This window comes from Rhinichthys klamathensis, unplaced genomic scaffold (genome assembly GCF_029890125.1).
Source record: "Rhinichthys klamathensis goyatoka isolate OS25496 unplaced genomic scaffold, OSU_Roscu_1.1 h1tg000103l_1, whole genome shotgun sequence".
In the NCBI taxonomy this organism is placed as follows: domain Eukaryota; kingdom Metazoa; phylum Chordata; class Actinopteri; order Cypriniformes; family Leuciscidae; genus Rhinichthys; species Rhinichthys klamathensis.
Window position 1 is genome coordinate 5,327,146 of NW_026606642.1, and position 27,642 is coordinate 5,354,787.

At 40.2% G+C, this 27,642-nt stretch overlaps 1 protein-coding gene and 1 long non-coding RNA gene across 6 annotated transcripts in view; both read right to left on the minus strand.

Moving 5' to 3' along the window:
• Positions 1-27,642, minus strand: part of LOC130086901 (carcinoembryonic antigen-related cell adhesion molecule 1-like) — a 344,428-nt gene that overhangs the window by 72,926 nt on the left and 243,860 nt on the right. The gene's annotated exons all lie outside the window — the stretch shown is intronic.
• LOC130086937 (uncharacterized) lies at positions 20,185-22,358 on the minus strand. The gene is made up of 5 exons (XR_008807270.1): positions 22,317-22,358; positions 22,133-22,182; positions 21,833-21,951; positions 20,580-20,681; positions 20,185-20,395 (listed from the first exon to the last, which is right to left on the minus strand). It is a non-coding gene; the product is annotated as an uncharacterized LOC130086937 (long non-coding RNA).

Here is a 27,642-nt window from a genome sequence, read left to right on the forward strand (position 1 = left end):
CAAACAGCATATTGTGCTGTTTTATGCGTTTGAGACATGTTTTTTTTTTTTTTTTTTTTTTTTTGCAAAACATACCTTTCACAGGTATGTTCTCCATCTGTAAATCTGAGACTGTCGTGCAAATATTTCCACTTTGCTGCTAATCTTCATATTGAGCGAGCGTTGCTGCGCTGCTGCGCGCCAAAAAGAAGCGTAATAATTCAGACTAAAATATACATTTTGCTTAGAAAATTAATATGCGATATTTTATAACACCAGAAATATCTTCTAATTATAATAATTTATCTTAAAGGTGCAATGTGTAATAATTTTGAGTATCTATTAACAGAAATGCAATATGACATCCATAACTATGTTTTCAGTGGTGTATAAAGAACTTACTTAATAAACCGTAATGTTTTTATTATCTTAGAATGAGGCGTTTATATCTACATAACCGCGGGCACCCCCTTCTATGAAGGTCGCCATATTGTGACGTCATGTTTCTACCGTAGCCGAACGCGAACACACAGCGCTACAGAGCGCGTTTCGTCACTACCTTGAAAGAGAAGCCGCAGAAAGCTAGAAGCTAGCCATAAACACCGTGAGTAGTGATTTTTCCCTTGTCAGTGGTGTAAAATATGTAGTTGGACTGTTTCATGTAACTTAATTCTTCTCCCTCGCTGTGTTATGGCTTTGCTATGTGAGGATAAATGTGCTGGTTACGTTCGTGAGACAGCTGATTAGTACTTTTGTCATTGACCGTAAAACAGTATGTTACAGGAATCACCAACCCGTCGATCGCGGTCGACAAGTCGATCTTGGAAGCATTTTAAGTCGATCGCGAAGAGTTTTCAATATCAGAGAAAAAAAGCCTATTGTCTGTAGTAAATGGTGTCTAAGGGATGCGGAGGCGCGCGCGCTGTTACAATCATGTCATTTTTGCCGCGCGCACCTTTGGGCTCATGCGGACCCATCGAGTTTAAACAAGGCTTTACGCTTTAACCAGCTCAGCCACAGTAACAGCTCATATTTAGCCAGCTAAACTTTTACTACCCCGTTAGAAAAAAATATATAGTTGCATAGTTTCATGTGGTTCTTCTCCCTCGCTGTATTATGGGTTTGCTATGTGGGGAGAAATGGGCTGGTTACGTTTGTGAGACAATCAGCTGATTACTATTATTATATTATATATTAAGACCCTTGATCCTCACCTGACTATGGCTTTGTAAACTTTATCCATGATGTGGTTTATAATGGACTGTGGTACAGAAACAGTGACAATGTTACACACTCTTGGCTTACTCTGGCTATTCTCTGCTGTCTCAGACGACGATATGTTTGTCCCGTTTTAGCCACTGTAGGTTCTTCGAAAGGGAGGGGTGAGCAGTGGGCTGAGCCCTTAGTGCAACTCGCAACCGAACCGCTAGATGTCGCTAAAAATCACACACTGCACCACCCTTTGGGGTACTTCGGTCATTTCTGACCGGATTTTTTTAAATAAAAAAATGTTAAAAATCGTAGCTTCGTCGGAATGGTACGAAACTTGGTGACTTTTATGGTACTTGGTATACGAACACACAAAAAAATTGGGGACAGGATTTGAAAAGTCTAAGTGGTCATAAAAAAAATAGTCACACTCAGGACCTTCGGTCAAAAATGACCGGCCATAGGAAATGAATGGGAAATTGGCAAAAATATGAAAATACAGAGTTTATTTGTGCGTACAATCTACAAATCAGCCACGATGCAGGAAAAAAGCACACAACAGGGAAGGGGGGAATCTCTAAAACATCAAGAGTGCAAAACAGACAAATACACTCACACACACACACACACTTATACACACAAAAACACATGTACACAAATGAACGCGTGTCATTGCAAAAGCTAATTTTGGGAAACGTGTGAAATAAAAGCAATTATTCATCAATGTAAGAAATAAAGCGCACAGCAATGAACGCATGAGACTGCAAACAATCAAGGTTGCAAAATACACACACACACACACACACGCACACACACACACACACACACATAGGGAAATATGAGACTGGTGAAACTGTAACAGAGAAATGTGAGAATATGTGAAATAAAATCAATGAATCAAATAAAGGGGAGACATTGGGTCCAAAATGCAAAGGTCACACACTATGTCTCTCTCTCTTGAACACACACACACACACACACACACACACACACACACACACACACACACACACACACACACACACACACACACACACACACACACACACACACACACACACACACAGTGTAAGATCAAACGATGGAATTCTTCCTTAGTAACCCCCAGGCCTATTGCAGCACATATGTGCTCTTTTTATGCATTTATTAGAGGTTGAATTCAAATCAAATACTGTCAAACCACCCATACTACTTCTGAATAAGATGTCTACTTCATAAATTGTATGAAAATTATGGAAATACATGGTTCAGATCACTCAAAACATATATGAAAATGGAGGCGCCCTTATATGGTCAGTAAGGAAGCTTGGCTTTCCATCTAGTGAAAAAGTTTGGTATGCGCCAAAATAAAATCTTGACTGAAAGCTTATTTTTTGAGATATCAACCTAAAATTTGGAACACAACTTCTTAAGATTTTTGGCTTTCATTTTCTTGCAGTTTTAGAGTAAAATATATTTTGTAATATATATATTTTATTTCACTTCTACAATAATCTGGCAAATGTCTTTTTTAAAACAAGACCAACCATAGGTCTATATTCCAAAGCATTCTTAACTTACAACCATTTAAGTTTGGATAGTGATTTTCATGTCTATGCGAAAATAATAGAATTTTTATTTTATTTTTTTTAAAAATAAAATAAAACAACCAAACAAACAAAAAACTTGACAAAAATAGTCTTTGAGAATCACTTATTATAAATTAAAATCCACAACCTGAAAAAAATAGGCAAATATGTGCAAAAACAACCAGAATTCACAAGCCTTTCTACAGAGGCTGTAAATCCATCTAGTGGTTAAAATATGATATTGCATGATAATTATGCTCACTACATCCACCAGATGGCTCCAATGGGATTTTAAAAAATGTTTTCTATAGGCCAAGGATCCACTTTAACCTGAAATACAGCATTAATTAAAAAATAATAAAAATAATATATATATATATAAATTTTCTATTATATTCAATGGGAAAAAATTTATCATAATTATTGCATAAATATTAATTAAAAATCATAAAATTCTCTCGAAACACAAAAAAAAAAAAAAAAAAAAAAAAATTATTGAACAAAAATAAATTAAAAAATAAACATTGATTTCAGGGGTCCGGTCACTATTGACCGCAAAGGTCCTGGGTGTGACTGGAAAACGAAGAACCCCAGAGGGTTAAGGATGTTGGATAAGTTGCAGTGAACTTCTAACTCATTACACTATTACACATTACACATTATATGTGAGGGTGAAAATCACATCTCTCTAATAATAGTGATACTTTTACCTGATAGGGTGCGCTATAGTTACTGCTGTTCTCATAAGAAACAATATAATAAAGTATACAAGACACAGACCAGCCTGATCACTGCACTGCCTCCTGATGCCTGTTATAACTATAACAAACTCAATTAAACACAGATTATTTTGGTTTATTAGAATAAAATGTCTTTCTGCTGTCATTGCTTTTTTGAGTGGCGCCATCTGGAGTGTTTTCAATAACAGCAGCTTTTAAATCACTAAATGCGTTGAATCCTTCATCACTGCCCCATCCGTTTAAAAAAAAAAGGCAATCTAAATGTTTGAAAAGATAAATATGATTTTCGCTATGTTTTTCTACCTCATGAAGTGTCAAACAGTTTCTCATCTTGCCCTTTTGAAAGGTGTTAATATGTGCCGTTTAGACACTAATGAAAAACTACAACAAATTCCTTGTGTGTTAACACTTGGCGAATAAAGCTCAGTCTGATTCGAATATTAAGGGGTAAATAACATGTTTAAGATACTGATTTTTATTGACTTTTGATAAAAATATAAAATATGTATACATTAAGAGTCTGAAGGGTCAGATGAACTATAACATTATGCAAATGCAGCGAGTGAGAGTGTTAAACTGTGGGAGGATTCACACATCAGTTCTGCTGTCACATCACATGCTGAACAACTGAAGAAAATGTCTCGCATGTTTGTTTTCTGTGTGTGCGGCTGGAGTCTGACTGGTAAGTTATAAAGAACATTTAAAAAAATCTGATTTTTTTGGATGAAAGTGCCTGCTATTGTTCAAATTAGGTTATTTTCATCTAAATTGATCTAATACACAGCCGTATAGTGCGGCCGTATAATGATGTAAATCTCGTTTATTTAAAAACATTATTTAAAATATCCAATTAAAACGGTACTTTCAATCATGTATTTATTTTCTCTACATTATGTACCTTTAAACACTATAGATAACGTTAAAACTAATTTTAACATTAAGGATGTGTTGCACCATAAAGATGAAGTTTCAATCTAGATTAAATCAAGATTTTCCTATAATAATGCTGTTACACCCAACTTTCAATTTTGAAATAACCAGACTTACATTTGAACCATCATTTTGATTCTGGTTTCACTTTACATTTAAGATTGATACTTTAAATTAAACTCCTTAAGAAATTGTATAGTTGTTGCTGTTTTTGGAAATCTGTTTGCTTTGAGTTCATATCTTGGGGTTTGTGCATTTATGTTTTAATGTATTAAATAGCCTGGAATATTTAGTATGAAAAAGTATTAACGTGTGTTGGGTTGTGTTGTTTAAAATTGACATTTGTGTTTTCTCTCTCTGCTTAATTCTGACAGTTTCTCTGTAACGGTAGCGGTTTATAAAGACAGTAGACATTTTACATGTTGTGTTTCTGCTGATGCTCTGGATGTTCTCAACTTTACATCTAAACTTCAGCTGATTCCAGGCTTTGTAAACCATCAGGAGCATTAATCTCTAAATCTGTGTGTTCATCAGGTGTGTTTGGTGAGTCAGTGTCAGTGATGGAGGGAGATTCTGTTACTCTAAACACTGATGTTACTGAAATACATGAAATGGACGACATACTTTGGAAATATGGAGCTGAAAACTCTCTCATAGCTAAAATCAAAAAGAAGCAGCAAATCTCCTCCACATATGATGATGTTCCTGATGGGAGATTCAGAGACAGACTGAAGCTGGACGATCAAACTGGATCTCTGACCATCACACACACCACAACTGAACATGCTGGAGTTTATAAACTAGATATAACTGGACTGAAATTGACATCAAAAACAATTAATGTTTCTGTCTATGGTGAGTAGAGATGTCTTTTGACCAAATGTTCACATATTCTTGTTGTTACTGCAAATTTACATTATACAATGATTTCAGTGTGTGGGATGACAAACACACTCATAACTTTATTAGATTTATCCATATTCCATTATTCTGTCATGTTTTCCAGCTCGTCTGCCTGTTCCTGTCATCATCAGTAACTCTTCACAATGTTCTTCGTCATCATCATGTTCACTGGTGTGTTCATCAGTGTTGAATGTGTGTGATGCGACTCTCTCCTGGTATGCAGGAATGAGTGTATTGTCCAGCATCAGTGTGTGTGATCTCAGCATCAGTCTCTCTCTACCTCTGGAGGTGGAATATCAGGATAAAAACACCTACAGCTGTGTGCTGAACAATCCCATCAGCAACCAGACCACACATCTGGACATCAACACACTCTGTCACACATGTGCAGGTACAGCAGCACTGATGATATATATATGTGTGTGTTTACTGACCTGATCTCTGTCTTCTGTTGTAGATCAGACTGATGCATTCACTTCTTTCTTCATCATTACATAGACACACTCTCTCCTTCAGTTCCTCCAGTGTCAGTGTCTCTGATAGTGTTGATCTCTGCTGGATCTCTGATGATTGTTGCTGGATTTTGGATCTTCTGGATCTCCAGGAAATCTAGAAAAATTGACAAAGAAGGCAAGTATTACATACAGCGTTTAAACAAACAAACATTCATTTGAAAATATGCTCTAAATATTTTAGCCAACTGATTGGCCTATTTTATAATTTAATTAAAATTATTCTCATAATGTTGTTGTTAACATCCTTTGAAACTAAACTAAAGTGTGTTTGACAATTTCGGTTGATCACACTCATATCAGAATTCATGTCTATTTCTGTATAATGACAGAATGTCGCTCTTTACTCATCTCACTTGTACAAAAAACAGACTCTGTATTTCTCAAAAAGCATCAACACTGGACATACAAAAACAGAAATGTTTATTTTTAATAAAAGCTGTGTAGTCTTACATGTGCAAAGATGCAGCTGGTGCTCATATTAAAATCTATGAATGATGACTTTTGTTGTGCTTTTTGAGCCTAAAAGCTGAATAAATACAAAGAATGTAAAATACTACTAATTTAAAAAAAAAAAACATTTTTGTGTAAATGTATGTGTGATTTATGTGTCTCTCTACATTTAATGATAAATACTCTTTAAGGAACTTTTTGTGTGTGGTAAAAGTTATAGGTCTAATGCAAATTTAATTTGTTAATACCATTTTTAAAAACTGCGTTAACTTAGAAAAGCCCTAATAACTACATATATGTCTTGAAGAACCAGATCTAGTCTGAATTTTGAGTTTGAGTTCTGAGTTTTAATGCATTTATTATTGTTCAACAGTTGAGACTTGTTCAGTAGAGAGCATTTACGCTGAGACGACATTCTACAAAAGAAACGCACAGAAATTGGTGAGACAATTTATTGTAAATTTTTTGAGCATTTGTATATGTAGATCAGTGTGCACTTGTGTTTTTGTCTGTATAATATGGAAGCTCATTTCCACAACAAAGAAAAAATAAATTGACATACTAAATCAAAATTATGAGATTAAAAAGTCAAAATTATCACTTAAAAGTCAAAAATCTCACAAAGATGAAATTATGAGATTTCAATGTCGAAAATCTGACTTAAAATGTTTGAATTATGACATACTAATTTTGACTTAGAATGTCATAACTTTGAAATTTTTATCTCATAATTTAACTTTTTAATCAGAGCATGATTTTTTTTCTTATGTGGTGGAAATGGGCTTTCACAGTATAATGATCTCTCACATAAACCTCACACTGTCACGACGCCACAAATATCTTGTCTTTGGTCTGGTCTTCTGTCACGTACGGTCATTTTATCCATTAAAAGTCTTTAATGGATAATCCACAACATGAACCTCAGTAGAAAGCAGGCAAGGTAACAACAGTTTACTGACTAGATCAGAAAAAAACTCAAATGAAACACGAAGACTTAAATACAAGGAACAAACAAAGGGAACTACTTTAGACACAGTTGAACAGAATGACTGATCAAATGAGAAAACATGGTAACAAATGACGAACTTAGACAAGTGGAAAAGGGGCAATGACTGAAAACAAACTCTAAACCGAAAATAACTGTGACATACCTATGTGGAGTGGGTGCTGGTGAACAATGGATCTGAGTTCATCATCGGCCCAGAAGAGGAAATCACCAGCCTGAGTCAGAGACCTCGTAGGATGGGCACGACGTCTGAGTCCACCACAGATGGAGAGCTAGTGCAAGATGAAACGACGGAGTCTGAATATGAGTCTGATCAAAGTCTGTGTGTGATCCGGCCATCGTGTGCCACCGTGGAAGTAAGAGTGGAGTACGGGGGGGTGAATTGGAGCCTCGCTCACAGTCCCGTCACCGAGGAGTGAGTCAGGCACCTCTGAGGAAGAATGGATTTGGGAAAAGGATGATTCCATGTCCGCCCTGATACCGCCCAACTCTGAATGCCTACCTTCACTCTTCACCCGCTATCCGCTTAGAATGATTTTCTTCCTGACCCGACCGATCCCGCTAAATTAAGAGTTTCCAGAATCACACATTTAAATTTCCCCTAAAGAAAGAGAGAGTGATTGAGGATAACAAATATACAATGTTGGTTATACAATAATTGTGTTTGTTATCATGATCTTATCATGATCCTGTCAATACCATAAAAATGTCACAGAAAAACATTTTAACATCCATGCAAGAACAACATTTTGCTGACTGACGACGGTTTCAGTGGGCAAACGTCTCTCCTCTAAAATCCGACCACAAAGGCTGAATGCTCTCTCTGAAAGTGCACTTGGGATGCAAAGAACATATCTTGCCAGGTTGATCAGGGCAGGGAACTGTGTGAATACCACCACTGCAGAAAGCTGCAGGGATGCAGACCTCTACCACCAGAGACCATTGAGCTTACGCCTCTAGCGGGCTCCCTCGGACCAGCGGGTCCCCCTCAGTCGATCCTCACCCATCCTGTTCCACAGACCTATGAGCCCTCACAGCGTCATCTGGCTCCGCCTTTCTAAAGGCTCTGCCTCATCCCTAAAGCCCCGTTCACACTACACGCGACCAAGCGACGCGATACCATTCATTTCAATGGGGAGCTGGCGATTTCCGGCGACACGCGCGACAGCGACCGTTGGCGAGCGGATGGGCGTGTCTGGCGACGCGACAAAGTTGAGATCTGTTTAACTTTATGCAAATGAGGAGCGACTTTCGGGAGCGACAACCAATAGGAGCGGAGCGCGTATGATCCTTCTCCACATCATTGGATGTCATTCATAAAGGCAACCAGTAGTGGGAACTCCCACTAGCGACATCATCGCCAGCCACTGGCGACATGCAGCGACAAAGTCGCTTGTAGTGTGAACGGGGCTTCAGTCGCTCCAGTTCCACCTCACGTTGGGATTGAGTTGCAGCCGAAGCCTTCGGGGTTGCTTGAGTCCACCTGTGTTCCATCTGCGCGCCTAGAGCTCCACGAGTATCGGCTCTGTCACCCTCAGTCGTCGCCATGGTTCTCCTTGCAGCGCTGTGGGTTTTCATCCCGGCTGAACTCTCGGGTGGGCTTCTCCCACCGTCTGAACCACACTGGTTCCTGTCCTCCACCATAGCACTTCACCCTTCTTGGAACTGTTGGCACAAGGTTTCCAGTTCCCGCTGGACTTCATCCTCTGAATTTAAGCTTAATTAAGCCTGAACCTCGTCGTCCATCGGTCATATATTTAAAGCTCCATTGTTGATTTGAATAAAACAACTGTTACTGCATGCACCGCAACAGTAAAAAAAAAAAAAAATGGTGGTTGAAATAAAATGCTGCGTGGAGTCAACAAATCAAAATGCAGCATGAACTCAACCAATCAGCATGTTCAGGGCTCAAGTCCCACCCCTGAAAGTTCCTGAACTTTGAGAAGGCTACTACCTTGCGAGCAGGGACTTTTGAAGGGGGAATTTACCCAGAACTTAATTTAGTTCCTAAGGTGTAAACACACGGAGTACAACCCCAAAGTCCCTGGTTCCTGAGAAAAGTTCCTCCGGTGGAAACGTGGCTCTTGTTTGCCTTTTAGAATCTTTATAAAAGACTTGATTTTTTATTCATCTTGGCCATCATGTGCTTGTGCTACCAGGAGCGTGACACACACACACACATCACACACACACACATACAAAATCACATTTATTCTTATTATTATATCTTGTGTTTTGCATTTTTTACAGAAAGTTGAAGATTATACAACGTGTGTGGTTTATGCACGAATCTGAGTACAAGACCCAGATTGTGTGATCATTTCACTAGGAACCTCCTGAACAAACTCAGATTCCGAGTCTATGAGTTTTGGGATTGTGAGAATCACAGCAGACACGCAGCAGGATCATCCTGAAGGGATTGAAAATGTGATATTAACAATGGATTAATTAAATGCTCTCCTAAAAACCTCAAAAGTAATTACCTGAATTATAATACAAGGACTTTAAATAAATCATATAAATCCTGTGACCCATTGGAGCATTTTTATGTGTTACTCTTAAGTCAAAAGTGTAAAACGTAGATGCAAACTATTCGTCAAAAGAGTCAAAGTGAACCCTGGATGTGGTCTCATTTATTCATCTGCACCGATATGTGGTTTGATCTGTTGGGTAGACAAACAGCTTCTGCATAAGTGTGTGTCTCCTGCTGGAGGTCTGTGTTTGATGGCAGTTTGTGAGTGCATCTCTGAGGTGTGAATAGCGTGTTTGTGTGGATGCATGTCTGAGGTGTCAGTCTGAGTGAATAGCGTTTGTGTGAAAAGCATGTCGTTACAGGTGTTTTTTCCATTCCTGCTCACATGAAGCCGTTAACTTCTGCTCAAAAGAGAACAGTGCAAAATACTGGACTATCAATGATGATGTCTGACAAAAAAGATCTCAAATATTGATACTACTTTGAGAAATTAAAATATCACATACTTTGTGTGCATAAACAAGATAGTCTTAAATGTCTCCTCTCCACCAGTAAGCTGAGTGGTGGGCGTTCTGGCGCAATATGGCTGCCGTCGCATCATCCAGGTGGATGCTGCACATTGGTGGTGGTTGAGGAGATTCCCCCCTTCTATGTGAAGCGCTTTGAGTGTCCAGAAAAGCGCTATATAAATGTGATGAATTATTATTATTATTATTATTATTAAATACTCATGCAGTGATCCTGAAGTTAAGCAGTGCTAGAGCTGGAAATAACTACTGAAACTAAACTCACAGAAAAGAAAAAATACAAAAGCTGTCACTGGGGTGGTACGCTTTCAAAAGGTGCCTTATTAACCCCAAAAATGAAAAATATGTCATAATTTATTCACCCTCAAGTTGTTTCAAACCTGTATGAATTTCTGTCTTCTGCCTAACACAAAATAAGATATTTTGAAGAATGTTGGTAATCAAACCGTTGATGTTGTAGTGGAAATTTTTATATTCATTGATCCTTAGTAGGTATTACAAAGTAGTGTGAGTCACATGTTTTGATTGTGATATGTGAACAAGATAAATGTATGTTTGTAAACCTACGGAAATGCAGTAGTAAGACACGTTGGGAACAGCTGGGAAGGGACCTTTGACCCTAGTATTTACCTTTGGTGGTCTTAAGCATAGACATAATATATACATAGACGCCCTATAGTATGGGATGATCAAAATGATTAACACGTGCAAGCACACTTATCAATGAACTTGATACATGTTGCAGAAATGTTTTATCCATGCCTTTCAACTTGCGTGTGCAAAATTCAAAATTGAATGAATGTGACGCAATTTGTACAAATAGAGACATTTTTGTGAATACAAATGGTTTCCTTTGTATTAGTGTATCATAATTTGCGCATGCAACACAGAAGATGTGCATGTGTGGATCAGGTGACACGCGTGCATTCATTGACGTCTTTTCTTTGTCGATCTCATTTGATTCATTTGGATTTTGAGACTTTCTTTTCGCGGTTTTTAAGCATTTCACAACCCACACACAAACAACTACAAATGAATAGGCCTGGTGCTAATTATTAATGTGTGCACAACTACCCATCTATTTGACAAATTCACAAATGTGCGTCACTACATTTTAACTAATACAATACAACTTGTGTGTGCAAAATCCAAAATCACATGAATGTGCAGCATTTTGTACAAATAGAGACATAGTTGTTAATACAAAACCTCGATTTTGTATTAATGTAGGCCAGAATTTGTGCATGCAACAAGTAAGATGTGCAGTTGTGGATCAGGTGACACGCGTGCATTCATTGACTCGTTTCTGAGTCGATCCTATTTGATTCATTTGAATTTTGAGACTTTCATTTCGCAGGTTTCGCCTTCCACGATCCACACACAGCTGTCTGAGAAAACCTGCTACCACTAGATGGCAGTATTCTGCTAAAACAGACAACGGCAGCATAATCAAGCGTTCTTCCGCATTCAAGACGCTTAATGAGAGTGATATTGAAGCACCAAATTTAGTACACAATAATATAGGCCTACCCTATTAATAAAGCATACTTTATAGAGGTAAACAGATAACATCAGATTATGAACAACACCCATAGAAAACCATAGCCTAATAAAACGCTTAACGTGCAATCGCGCGTTGCATGTTCAATAAGGTGTATTGGCTATTGAGTTTAAATATCACCGTCTTACTGCATTGACGTTAAGCTTTTTCTTTATAATATTATGCTCTATGGGAGGGAAACTATATAGCCTACAGACAAGAGACTACATGAACGCAACGTACGGCGTTTCAAGTTAATAAAATTTTCCTTCCCGAGCCTGTTAAAAAGAAAAAGCTTAACACGAAATTCTGCAGTTGCGTTTAACTTTGCATGTGAATGGGAGAGCAACCGGTCCGAGAGCGCAGTGAAGTAAGTTTTAGGTTTGATATTCGCCACATTTTATATAGGGACCATCTACAAACTCCACTCACAGTCAAAAAAATATAAACGTCCAGTCATTCATTCAAATGTTATATTATAACCTTGGAAGTCTAGTGGGCAGACTGACTTGCCTACTGTTACTGTATGTCCAGCCAATATCTCGATTGAACAGTACAATTTTTTAAATTACTGTAAATTGTTTTTCTATTCATGTTCCAAAGGTTGTAGTACGTTCCTAATGATAAGTCAGGTGAAATTTTACATTATTCACCTGCAAGTCACCAAAAACCCGTTTGGTTAATTACAGTAATTTGTATAAAATAATAATAGTTTACTGTAAATAGGCTACATGAAGGGAGGTATTGGGACAATTACACCTGTAGTAAGCAAGCCTAGTCACTACTACAACCATTTTGAACATGAAAAAAACCCTTTTGGTGAATTACAGTATTTTTCTGCAGAATACAGGCTACATGAAGGGAAGTATTGTCCAAATTTTACTTGTAAGTCAGTCTTACAGAAACCTTCTACGAGCTTTGGAATTTGAAAATGTCTGTTATTAAATTTTAAAAGTAATTGAATTAAAACAAATTATACGTTTTAACCACTGATCTATATAGAATGACATTATATAGATCAGTGGTTTTAACGCAGTTAGTGGAATTGGCAGACGTTCCCTTGTGCATCATGAGCTGTGGTTAGCGCGTCAAAGCATTCTCATGTAGAAATATGCAGCTACAGGCCCGCAACGCCAGTTGATTTTTTAATTAATATTTCATGTCGACATACAATGGTTGCATATTGTTAAAACTCATCGTGCTATAGTAAGACTAGCCTATAACAGTGGCTTAAGGGTCAAGGGAAAACAAATGTACTGCGAAAATCGTCTTTAATATTTAAAAACAGACATTTTCAAATTCCAAAGCTTGTATACTATGTAGGCTACACAATGTGTAGTCAGATAAAAATAAGCATATAATATGATGAACGCAACTGCGAAATTTCACCTTTTTTTTAACAGGAAGGAAAATGCCATTAATTTTAACGCCGTGCGTTGCGTTCATGTAGTCTCTTGTCTGTAGGCTATATAGTTTTCCTCCCATAGAGCATATTATAAAGAAAAAGCTTAACGTCAATGCAGTAAGACGGTGATATTTAAACTCGTAGCCAATATACCGTAGGCTATTGAACATGCAACTAATGGTTTTCTATGGGTGTTGTTCATAATCTGATGTTATCTGTTTACCTCTATAAAGTATGCTTTATTAATAGGGTAGGCCTATATTATTGTGTACTAAATTTGGTGCTTCAATATCACTCTCATTAAGCGTCTTAAATGCGGAAGAACGCTTGATTATGCTGCCGTTGTCTGTTTTAGCAGAATACTGCCATCTAGTGGTAGCAGGTTTTCTCAGACAGCTGTGTGTGGATCGTGGAAGGCGAAACCCGCGAAATGAAAGTCTCAAAATTCAAATGAATCAAATAGGATCGACTCAGAAACGAGTCAATGAATGCACGCGTGTCACCTGATCCACAACTGCACATCTTACTTGTTGCATGCACAAATTCTGGCCTACATTAATACAAAATCGAGGTTTTGTATTAACAACTATGTCTCTATTTGTACAAAATGCTGCACATTCATGTGATTTTGGATTTTGCACACACAAGTTGTATTGTATTAGTTAAAATGTAGTGACGCACATTTGTGAATTTGTCAAATAGATGGGTAGTTGTGCACACATTAATAATTAGCACCAGGCCTATTCATTTGTAGTTGTTTGTGTGTGGGTTGTGAAATGCTTAAAAACCGCGAAAAGAAAGTCTCAAAATCCAAATGAATCAAATGAGATCGACAAAGAAAAGACGTCAATGAATGCACGCGTGTCACCTGATCCACACATGCACATCTTCTGTGTTGCATGCGCACATTATGATACACTAATACAAAGGAAAACATTTGTATTCACAAAAATGTCTCTATTTGTACAAATTGCGTCACATTCATTCAATTTTGAATTTTGCACACGCAAGTTGAAAGGCATGGATAAAACATTTCGGCAACATGTATCAAGTTCATTGATAAGTGTGCTTGCACGTGTTAATCATTTTGATACTATAATCATCCCATACTATTGGCCGCTGTAGCGTACGTCAACGGCGCCGCCATGTTGGGGATGGCAACTTTCCCATACCTCTCATACAGGGAATTGAGAAAAATGCATGTTTTGTGCGCTGTTTGGGGCTGTACACATCGCCACACAATTGAAAACAGCTTTCGAGGAATTACCTTTCACCAGCAAGACTGAACGTTTGTTTTTGGTTTGGTCATGATTTAATTAGTAATAGTAACGTTCAGAGGATAAATTAAAAAATACTACTGTTATTGTGTCACGAAATGTAGTTTAAATAGTTTTTCAGTCGACAATGTAGTTGTTTAAAGCTCAAATATGTGGTTTGTTTATAAAGATAGCGCCTATATTTAAAAATTTGATCTGACGTTTTCGGAGTTGTAAGATGCGCTCAGCGCTCGTCTACCCCGCCTGGAACAGCCGTCCCTCGGCCAGTGCTTCTGAAGTGTTGACGCTGACTCGGATGTCTGTAGTCTAGTGGTTAAACATGAGATATTATTCGTCTTGTGTATATCTAACGGGCGATCTTTGGTCTCATTAATCTATAAATGGTTCCCTGGTAAATCGTTTTGGCTGAGGAGGGCAAAGTGAAGTTTCATAACTATTTAGGCTATTTTAACGTTGTATCCTGCTGTATGTTTGACTGAAGCTACTTCTGTTATACTGATCAATAAAACTGAAATTTAACAAAAAGAGTTAAATATTAAAGTCACTATTTAACTTATTTTTTATTGTGTATATTCTGTAATTGATATTTTTATAGTATTATTAATAAACTATGCTATTATCAATATTTTTTTGATTGTATTATTGCACTTATGATATTATATAATTATACTAATCATTACTATTTTATTTGCTGTATACTAATTTGTTTATTTTATTGACTAAACTATTTACTATTACTTCTCACTTTATGTTATATTTACTATTTGCATTGCACTGTAGTTGTACCATAACGTATTATTATAAAGGATCCATCAGTTATCTTTGTTATTGCTAAAATCTGGTCAATCACAGAAAATGCTTTTTCCACAATAAGAAAACTTAAATTATATCTCAGTATGGGGGTCTTCACCATTCTTATCCAAGAATAAAAAGCCAGATAGGCCTACATGACAAGCCTGAGCTTAATTGACCATTCTTTATTAAAAAAATATTTTACAAGTCTAACTATCGAGATTTTAAATAACTAGAGATGGAACTTTTTGTACACCACATACAAACCACTGAAATCGGTTGATAAATGTAAAAACAGTTTGTTTTTATCCAGAAAAAACGCAGCTCCCCCGTTTACTTACATTTGTTCACAGCGCAGTCTTGCCCTCCGCAAAATGGCGGACCCGTTGACGTATCGCAGCAACGTTCCAAAGCGGCCAATAGGGCGCCTATGTATTTATTATGTCTATGGTCTTAAGTGTTAACTATTGATGAATAGAAAGATGTACAACAGCATTTGTCTTATCTTGAACGTGCATGGGGGAAAAGAACACACTCATGCCACAGTGTAACTTCTGTGTTGACTGAGTCCTTCTTGCAAGAATAAATACTTTTTAAAAGACAGTTCGATTCGGAGTGTCTCTTACGCAGTGATAATGGTTGGATAATAATTTTTGCCACAACAATGGGGCATTGATGTCAATGGGGCTCATCAACTCTCTTACTGACATTCTTCAAAATATTTTCCTTTGTGTTCAGCAGAAGACATAAAGGTTGAAATGTATCAAATGAGATGAAGATTATAATTAGATAGAAAACCTTAAATGTCCTTAATAGTGGTAAAGTCCAGATGCAGTTATGAGGACAGCTCAAGATTTCCACTCCTGCTCCAGTTCCAGTTTTGTAACCAGCACCTGCAGATGACGAATCAGGGAACAAAACACCAGTGTGAAGGAGCGTGAATCCTATTACCAATACAAACTACTTGTTTTTAAATAAAAGTATATATAGGCTATTTGATAAATATGCCTTATTAGCAAATGCAGTGACATTGTGCTGTGGGGTGTGACCTAGGGTGCTCTGAGTAGTCGTTTACTAGTGAAAGTGCCCACATCTCTGTTATTCTCAGTCTCTGTGATCTTCTGGTTTGATGTTTCGGTTCCCTCCTTCAATGTGTATCTGAGGGACTTTTCACCTGATTCATCATCTTCATTCAGGTGAAAATCATAAGTCATGGTCAGTGAAAATAATAGCACGTCTCATCAACAACACATTATTTTAGGACTCTGGAACACAGGACTGAAACTGTAACGATCACCAGCTGGAGTGCCCTCGAGAGCCACCAGAGGGCCCTCCACAATAGACTTTGATCACTTCCTCACTAACTACATTTCCCATCACTCACTGCCCGGATTCATCAGCATTCATCATCTCATTCACCTGTGTCTCATCACCTGGTTGGTCTCTGATTGCATTCACCTGTTTCTCATCACCCTGTTAGTCCCTGTCTATTTATTCCATGTTCATTCACTCACTCATTGTGAAGTTTTGTTTGTGTCCCACTGCATCTCTGAGCGTTTACCTGGTTTCATGTATTTTGGTTTTTGGATTTCTTGCCCTGTTTCCTGGATTACTCTTTTGCCTCTGGTCCCTCCCTGTTTTGTTTGTTTGTTTGTTTCTTTGTTTGGACTGCCTACCTGTGTTTTGACCCATTGCCTGTACTTTGGATTACGCCTTTGGATTGCCCACAAATAAAGCTGCGTTTGGATCTCACCCCATGTCTCAGAGCAGGTGCGTGACAGAAAACTTCGCCACGATGAATCCGGGCAGTGAGTGATGGGAAATGTAGTTAGTGAAGAAGTGATCAAAGTCTATTGTGGAGCGCCCTCTGGTGGCTCTCGAGGGCACTCCAGCTGGTGATCGTTACAGAAACTGTTTACACACTGATAAGTAAAAATGGGTCCCGCTCAAAGACGCAGATATTAACTTCGATGTTGCGAAGATAACGTCACGTGACCATCACGGCATCCAGTAGCCTACCCAAACATTCATTTTTAATCAAATGAAGAGCATAAAACAGTCTAAGTTCTTACTTTGGGTTGTTGACAATGAATAATTTAATAGCTGTCATGTTCTTCCAAACGTATAATATCCTGTGTTCCCGTGCTTCTGTATTTTAAAGGGTAACTAAACTCTAAAAAACAACTTTTTTTAGTTAATGATCTGTATAAATGGGGCTTTATTAGTGCTGATCATTGATTCGAGTAACTTTTTTGACATTTGGGTATAGTATTTTAATTCTACAATATATGGTGTAAAAACGTCTGAGTGCTGCCCTCTTCAGTTTGAACGGCTTATCACCACAGGTACTCACAAGTCAGGCAACCAACTGGACCTGGTCTACACACGCAACTGCATCACAGACAATATCTTAGTGAAACCTCTCAACGTCTCAGACCATTTTCTCATTACCTTCAATCTACAACTTACTACCCACGCACCACCAACTCCTCTACCAGTTACTTTCAGGCGAAACCTGCGCGCACTTTCTCCGTCCCATCTTTCCTCTGCTGTGTCATCTTCTCTTCCCTCACCCTCGCATTTCTCATCTCTGGATGTGAATACTGCAAGGGATACTTTATGCTCCATTCTAACCTCTTCTTTAGACAACATCTGGCCTCTCTCCTCCAGACCAGCACGCGTTACTACCTCCAACCCCTGGTTATCTGAGGTTCTTCGTGAACACCGGACTGAACTCAGGGCAGCGGAGAGGAAATGGTGCAAATCAAAAGTCACATCTGACCTCAGTAGGTATCAATCTCTGCTCTCTGCCTTCTCTGTTGATGTTCATGCTGCGAAATCTTCATATTCCCAACAGCGCCTCTAACACACGTTCACTGTTCAAGACATTCAACACTCTCCTCTGTCCACCTCCACCACCACCCACCTCCTCGCTAACTGCTGATGATTTCTTCTTCTCTAACTTCTTCACTAACAAAACTACAACTATCAGCAGTCAGTTCTCAGCTTCACTCACACAGGAACCCAGACTAACCTCTCCCACAGCCAACAACCTTCTCTCCTCCTTCACTCCACTAACCGAGGAAGAAGTATCTAAGCTTCTCCTCTCCAGTCATCCTACCACCTGCCCTCTAGACCCCATCCCCTCACACATTCTACAAGCCATCTCTCCCACACTTCTTCCAGCTCTCACACACATCATCATCTCATCCCTCCACATTGGCATTTTCCCTACAGCATTTAAGCAGGTTCGGGTTACTCCACTGCTTAAAAAATCAACGCTAAACACATCACTCTTAGTGAACTACAGACCTGTCTCTCTCAATCATTAATTGCGAAAACACTTGAACGAGTTGCTTTCAACCAAGTATCATCTTCCTGTCTCTGAACAACCAGCTGGATTTCAACCAATCAGGCTTCAAGAAAGGGCATTCAACCAAGACTGCATTGCTGTCGGTCACCGAAGCCCTGCGGATCGCAAAAGCTGCTTCCAAATCATCAGTCCTCATCCTCCTGGATCTGTCTGCTGCATTCGACACTGTGAATCATCAGATCCTTCTGTCCACCCTCTCATCACTGGGCATCACAGGTACTACTCTCCACTGGTTTGAGTCCTATCTCACAGGTAGGTCCTTCAGGGTCACATGGAGAGGTGAGGTATCCAAAGCACATCAACTGACCACAGGGGTTCCCCAGGGTTCAGTTCTTGGACCACTCCTTGGACCACCAGCATTCAAAAGACAACTGAAAACTCATCTCTTCCGTGAGCACTTAACATAAAAAATAAAAATAAAAAACTTTCCTTTTCCTCTAAAACCTTTGCTTATCTGGCTTATGCTACTCCGAGCAATGTCTGAACTTTGTATTTTGAGCACTTCTTGCGTTGTTTTTGCCTCTTCACGATGACTCGCTTGGTTTAGTCCTCAGTTGTAAGTCGCTTTGGATAAATAATGTTAATGTACTAGTATCTAATCATTAAGGACTAACTAATGAACAAGCACTAGTATCTAATAAACAAGGACAAGTATCTAATGAATAAGTACAACTATCTTTAAAAAGATAAAGAATAAGCACTAGTAGCTAATGAATAATGGAATAGATACTATAAAAAATAAGTACTAGTAGCATGAAAATAGAGACTAGTAGGTTTAAATGATTAAATGTTAATTTGCTTGCCATAGTTGGCATGCTGACGCCAATTATTTGGTTCGTGAACGAACATGTTTTTCGATCCAAGAATCGATTCACTGATTCACCTGCATGTAGTAACTCACTGCATGTAGTTTGCTCACTGAAATCACCCACATTTTTGAAGACAATAAATTGGTGAAATAATTGTGTAAAAGTGTCAAATTAACTGATGACTGTACAAATAAAATGAAGTATGTGAAGCCTTTTGACACCATTTTGATGCAGATTGCTGAATTAATATGATTTTCATCGTTTTAAAAATGTGTGATACCATATAGATCTGGGGATGTCGCTGGACCCTTTTTTAAAATTCACACTGTGCCCCAGTAAAATATTGCTGATTAATCCTTCTCTGATATTGGAGATTACGTTCATCTCTAGAATATTTTTTATGCTCATGTCCTTTGTGTTTTCTGTTTAGCAATGCCAGAATAGTGAATGAATCACTATTTATCTAATTAAACCGTTTAAGAAAATGATCTGAAATTGTTCATGATTCAGTTTGATTCATTCAAACAGCATTTGTTTGCAGAGGTTTCTCACTCCGAAATAATGGGATGTTTTATAAGACAGAAAACAACATGCAATTCTAATAACCATATCCTCAAACCTTGCTACCTACACAATATAGCCTACTTATATTGTCACACGCATGAATTTGATAGTCCACAATGCACAATTTGCTTTTTCAATGCTTTTATTAATTTGAGTGTTTCAGAGAAGAGAGATTAAAGTTTAGAAGAGATTTGATTTCAGAATAACATTTTTGTAATATTGGAAAAATGTAGTTCAATCAAAGTAATTGTGGAGCAGGATGACGGCCTCACAGGTCCTAACACAAATATAGGGTGTTGAGTATGAACAGGGCCTGTCGTTCCAGCAATGGTCAGCTGTAAGGTGGAATAATGAAATGAGTTATTCTGATCATTAGTGTTATTAGAATCAAAATCCAATAGATCGTTCAACTTAAGGCACTTTGTGAAATCCAAATGAGTAATTTCATGTTACTGTATGATGTGAAATTGGATTGTAAATTATAACTGGAAATATTAAAAAATCAGATTGTATTCTTACGGGTGATCTCCAAACAGTTCTCGGCACGCAGGTAATTGATTCTCCAGCGCGCGAGTGGGTTTACAAAAACACAGTTTCATCACTCCACAACCACTGTCCATCCTAAAGAGTGAAGAGAGGGAATAAAAGAGTGCACTACTGTTGTCAGACTTCAGGAAGAAGCAAATTAAGTTCAGATTTTAAGTCAAAACATCTTCAAACTTTGCCTTTACTGTTTAAAGAAGAAATTTTAGTTTAGACAAACAAATAGGTCTCTTTAGGACACACAGTTGAACTTGTACAGCATCATGAGCACCAATCCAATAATGTGTGGAAGAAAGCGGCAATAGACTCAGCAGGAAATAATTTTCCAGTTTATTATGCACAGATGCGAGATTCGCACCAAGACTTTGACTCTAAGAGACAGATTTTTGTTTTTATTGTCAATACAAAATCTATTTTTTTTAATAGACCAAAAGTGACAACATTTTAGACATTTGCAAACAAAGTCTGCTGATTGATTATTTGCTCAGTACCAGTTGTCTGTACTATTTACTTGCAGAAAATAAAGTTTTACTATAAAAAATAACATTCCTTATAAGAATGACTTAGAATAGACTTGTAGGATTTATTTGATAAAATCCTCGTAACAATTTGTAACACATTTTAAGTAAATTTTACTGATACTGCTCTGTACAACTTACCTGTTATTATCAAGTACTACTATTTTACTATTGGATGTAAAATTATTAAGACATTTATTTGACACTTAACATTTAATAGAAGCAATTAAGTAAATATTACTTAATAATATTTAATTTATTTAATTTCACATATAGAATTATGTAACATCTACTTAAGTAACTTATTTAACATTAATTGATTAACTTACTTAATTAACATTTTCCTCAGACAATATAAATTAATTAAACCACACCTTTTAACTGTATGGTGTACTTAAAAACATCAAAATAAATAGTTCAGTATAGGTTTTTTCTTAATTTTATATCTTTGATATTTACAGTTTAATTTCTACACACTTGAACTGAGTACTAATATATAATTTACTCTGTTTTTTAAATTCTTGCCTAAACCAACTTTTTCATGTTGAAATTAAATTTTTTTTCTGTAGTATTTATTTCACCACATAATCATTTTTATCAGTTTAAATGACTATTTGTCAATGCATTTATTGTGTACATGTCTTTACATCTGTCTTTTAGATAAAGACACCTAATATAAAGTGTGATCAAATCATCTTGTTGTAACATTACCTCTGCTGTGATCCAGTCAGGCGGATCAGGCATGGACTTGTAGCATTGGAGTCCAAGTTTCATCCATGTAGCGGGGCATTTTCTGTCTAAATCAACTGCATCATTTCTTGTATCATTCACTGCAAAGAAAGTTTTAATATTTATTTATGTAGCTTATTTTATGTTTTTGTGATTATGTTCTGAAAACATGTGTATACTTTATACACTGTAAACCCCTTATTAATCATGTAAATAGTCAATGGAATATTGTCAAAATGTTTTTAAATAGCAAGGGTTTTTACAAATAAATGTCTTGGTTACCTTCTGTATCCCCCATGCGTCTGATAATGATGATTACTGACATGATGAACCTGAAATGAATAAGCAGGAAAAGTGAAATGTCTGCATGCACTCATATGCTGCACACTGCGATTCTCAATGCATTTCAGACAAATTCAGACAAAGCACAAAAATACTTCAGGTAGAACATTTATTCAGAACTCACTTTGGTTTTTAAATTGTTGCCTTCAGAGTCTCGGAGGAAGATTTTGTGAAGAGCCAGAGCCGGTGTAACAAGATTCTCATATCTATTGAATGAAGATGGGTCATATTTATACACATAATATCAGGCAATAACTTCTGGGTGTCCTGGGCAAAGATCAAACTTTACCATTTCTGGCATATTATAGATTTATAACAACAATTAAGAGAGGTCAAATGTTCATATTTGTGTGCGTGTCTTGAGTTCCTGTTTGCATGCGAGTGTACCAGTATTCAAGGTCAAGTTCTTCACTGAAAAAAATTCTATTTGCACTCATATTTTTTAAGTAAATGCCACATGTATGGAATTAAGTTAGGTCAAATGAACAAAGACTAATTTACAAACTAACTTGGCCAGTTAGTTTTTGGAGTAATTTCTACTTACTCATTTGAAGTTTACTTTACAATACTCTGTACTTTCACTAGTAAGTACATTTCACTCTCTCTTTGTTTGTAATTTACTCAAACAATGTAGCACTGAAATAAGCCATGTGTTTAAATCACAGGTTTACTTTAAAATGTAAGTAAAAAACACAGTAGATTTTGTTACACTATGTAAGACTAAATATACACAATATAATGAGGTACCCAACCGAACACATAGACTCCAATACTTCGTGCACAAAAGTGACGGTGAAAATTACTCATTTATCAGTACATAGTTTTTGAGTAAATGGGTCGTTTGTCCACCCAAGAGGATGTTTGACCGACATGTAACGCAACCAATCACAGTTCCTTTAGTTTCGCATCATGTTTAGGGGCGTCACTTCGAGGAAATCCATTCTATGTCATAAAACCACAAGTTACTGAACATAACAACGACACGATTGATAGCCTAGATAGATGGCCTAGATAGATAGCCTAGATAGATGGCCTAGATGGCCTAGATAAATAGATATCTTAATAACTATTCTAAATAACTATATTTATTTATACCAAACATTTAATTACACACCTCTTCATGATATGAAAATCTTATTTTCACTTTAAGTAAAGGGCTACCATTTTTACTTTTTTACTGACCAGTGACTTTAAACTACAGTATAATATATAGGCATATATATTTAGTATGACTACAGCCTATATACATTGCTATAGTAACGAACGCAACTTTAACCTGCTAGAACCCTGAAGTTCTCTTACGAGAGGTTCTCTCGTATTGCGTAAGTTTAGCTTACGCTACGGGAAAGATTCATCTTCTCGAGATATTGAAGCCAAAAAATTATTCTTAATTTTGTATTCATTGTCAACGCAGTGCAGCAGCTAGCAGACCTAGAGCAGGCCACCTCGCCTGCTCATTGGCTGCCCTGCGGGCATCTGCTGCAACCTACCAGTGAGCCCCGCATGACGTCACGCCCAATGAAGGGCGCCCGCCCAGAATGGGCGTGGCTTAGCGTATAAAAGTAGGGGCTGTAGGCTGACTTCCCTAATTTTTCGACTCTTCAGTGAGCCCTTCGCATCGCTGGACCTGAGAGAAGCCATCACCGCCGTCGAACAGCGACCAGCCAGCTTAGGACAGCGCTGAGGATGCCACCTTCAGCCATCCGTGCGAGCTACGCTATCCGGCGACGTATCCTTTTACCTTGCAAACTCTATTCTATTCTAAAAGAGCGCGAGCGTCTTTTTAAAGATGCCTCGCACTTCCTGCGGCTCGTGCAGAGCCCCGCTCAGCGTTGGAGACCATGTGATCTGCACTCTCTGCCTGGGCCATGTTCCAGGCCCAGGCAGAGAGTGCAGATCACATGGTCTCCAATGTCCGGGGGCTGCGAGCTCTGCGAAGGCGCTTCCGCTGTCGACCCTGCGGGCTCGACTCGAAGCTTTCAACCCCGATGCAGCCACTCCGCCCTCTGTGGGACCACGCAGGAAGAAGCGCCATTCCCTGAGACAGCCGGAGCCCGTGGCCACAGCGACGCGCTCGCCGGAGAACCTCCCTCGAGCCCCGCTTTCGCCTTCCCCGCCTCCCCTCCCCGACGCGAAGCTGCCGCTCACGAGCCTCACTGCCGTCACGTCTGAGGATGAGGCCGAGGAACATGCCACGAGAGACTGCTGCTCCATCCTGGCATCGGACAGCGAGGAATGGTCGCTTCACTCCGCCTCCTCGTCGATCCAGGAATCCAGCCGTTCCCGCGCTGGAGCTGACGCGGAACTAATGCGCCTGCTTACGCAGGCTGTCGACCGTCTCGGGCTCGAGTGGTCGCTGCCGAAGGAACCCGTGCCGAACAGGCTCGACAGCTCCTTCCATTCCTGCCGGAACTTTACATGGAGCTGACGAAGTCATGGAATGCACCATTCTCCTCGAGACTTCAGTCCCAGGCCTCCGCGTCGCTCTCCCAAGTGGACGGCGCCGCCGAGAAAGGGTACACGGCTATTCCCCCTGTGGAAGAGGCGGTCGCAGCGCACCTTTGCCCGCCCTCCTCGAGATGGCGGTCACGGTCAGTCCTCCCGTCGAAAGCCTGCAGAGCCACGTCCGCCTTGGTCGGCCGCGCATATGCCGCCTCCGGCCAGGCCGCGTCTGCTCTCCACTCCATGGCTTTGCTACAGATCCTGCAAGCCGACCTCCTCCGTGAATGTGATGAGAAGGGCCGGGATCCAGCTGCGGTTAAAGATCTGAGAAGCGCGACGGATCTCTCTCTCCGCGCCGCCAAGACCGCAGCTCAAGCCATCGGACGAGCCATGGCCGCGTTGACTGTAACAGAGAGGCACCTCTGGTTGACGCTCGCGGATATGAGGGAAACTGAGCGAGCCACCTTCCTGAACGCGCCGCTCTCCCCCACTGGTCTCTTCGGCCAGGCGGTAAACGGGATTGTTGACCGTTTCTCTGAGGTACAAAAGACCACGCAGGCCATGAACCTCTTCCTGCCGCGACGCTCGAGCTCCGCTACAGGCCGCTCTCGCGAGAAACAAAGCCAGCCTCCTGTACGAGCTAGCACCCAGCGTCCAGCACAGCCTCAGCCTTCGCAGCGACGTCAGGGCGGCCGCCCTAGGTCGCGCTCAGACAGCCGTCACAGACCGCCGCCCCCCAGAGGGCCTCGGCAGAAGATCACGCTGAAGTCTGAGCACGCGAAGTCCTCCTAACAAAGAGAGAGAAAAGACGTGCGTGTCCCGCTGCGGCCGGACCGCCGTCACAGTTTATTTCCCTGTCAGTCCCCTTCAAACAGGCTACTGCAGTGGTTCATTTAGCAGCCAACGAGCCGGTTTGTCCACCCTCTCGCCTGCACACAAACGCCGTTTTCTCGGCGACCCAGAGAAATCTCAAAAAGAGCATTATGTCTGGTCCGGCTCACGCCGTCAGTGTTTTAAGTGTAGTGAAAGTGCCCACGCCCCAGTGTTCACCCCTACACACAAGCACTTCAAATATCGTGTCACTCACAGAGCACACTCTCATAAAGCGCAGAAAAGCCGCTCGAGTGTTGAATATAAGAAATATGTCCAGAGGTCTGTGCCCACTATCTGCCCGCTCTGTTACACGGTCAAGAAAGCAGGTTATGAATGTAAGTCTCGTGCCCGCCAGAGAACGTTCACGCTTACTAACACAAACCTCCCCCCGGGCGCCGCCCGCGCGTTTAAGTGTTATCACAAAATGCAGGGCATTAATAAGACGCTCCCCATCCATTTTGATCGGGACGTCAAATACACTTGTAAGTCTCGTGCCCGCGCACGCTTACAGGACGCTTTTCCGCCCAAAGCGCCGCTCGCGCGTCAAAAAGTGAGGAGAAAAGGTTCCCCATCCCTTATGATTGGGACATCTCACATAAATCAGCCGGTTTCGGTTTTCAGCGAGCAGCCGTTGCCCAGAACCGAGAGCGCGAGCGCCGCGCTTTCGGCTCCGGTTCAGTTTCACAAGCCCGCAAATGGCGGCGATCTGAACCCAGAGGCCATTCGCCCCCTAGCGGCTCACATAGCTGCGTGGGAAAATATCTCAGGGATTTTAGAATGGGTGCTGAGCACAATAAAGCAGGGCTATACACTTCAATTCATTCGCCGTCCCCCACGCTTTCGAGCCCGGACCGCGACAATAGTGAATGCACACCTACTTCACGCGGAAATAGCGAAGCTGCTGTGCAAAGGGGCTATAGAAAAGGTACCACCTTCTCTGAGCGAGTCAGGCTTTTACAGCCGTTATTTTCTCGTACCCAAGAAGGACGGAGCCTTCAGACCTATCCTAGATCTGAGACTTTTGAACAAGGTGCTTGCGAAAAGACCGTTCAAAATGCTTACGACCAGGAAAATCTTCGCGCACGTTCGCCCGAGGGACTGGTTTATTTCTCTAGATCTGAAGGATGCCTATTTTCAGATTCAGATAATACCCCGTCACAGGCAATTTTTGAGATTCGCCTTCGACGGTCAGGTATATCAATACACCGTCCTGCCGTGCGGCCTGTCTCTAGCACCCCGTACGTTTACGAAGTGCATGGACGCGGCGCTCGCCCCCCTGAGAAGTCAGGGGCTGCGAATAATGAACTATCTGGACGATTGGCTGATTTTGGCACAGTCAGAGACAGAGCTACTATCTCACAGAACAGTGCTTCTCAGTCACCTGGAAAGCTTGGGTCTCACGGTCAACTGGACCAAGAGCTCATTACTGCCCAGCCAGTCAATTTCCTTTTTAGGAATAGAACTGGACTCGGTGACCATGTCGGCTCGTTTATCGACACAGTGCGCGCGCCGTGTTCGCCACCTAGCCGCGTCTTTCCAGAAGGGCAGCTTTCTACCTTTTAAAACATTTCAAAGGATGTTGGGCTGTATGGCATCAGCTGCAGCGGTGCTTCAGCTGGGCCTACTGCGCATGCGCCCGCTCCAACGCTGGTTGAATGCTCGCGCGTCCTGCCGAGCTTGGGTTTCTGGCGGCCAGAAAATCAGAGTGACTCAGACCTGCATAGCGGCTCTGCAGCCCTGGTTAGTGGCCGACTGGTACCAGCAGGGAGTGATGATGGGAAACATCTCTTATCGAAAAGTCATTTCGACAGACGCGTCCAACTGGGGTTGGGGCGCGCTGTTCGAGGGCAGACCGGTCTTCGGCCAGTGGTCAGACCAAGAGAAGTGTTTTCACATAAACTGTCTGGAAATGATAGCGGTCGAGAACGCGCTGAAGCGCTTCCTCCCGTTCATACAGGACCAACATGTTCTTGTCCGCTCGGACAGCATGTCTGTGGTATCCTATGTAAACCGTCAGGGCGGTGTCAGATCCAGAAATCTCTGCAATCTGACGGAACACCTCCTTATTTGGTCTCAGATGCACCTGCGCTCGCTGAGGGCGGCGCACATGCCTGGCCATTTGAACGACGGCCCAA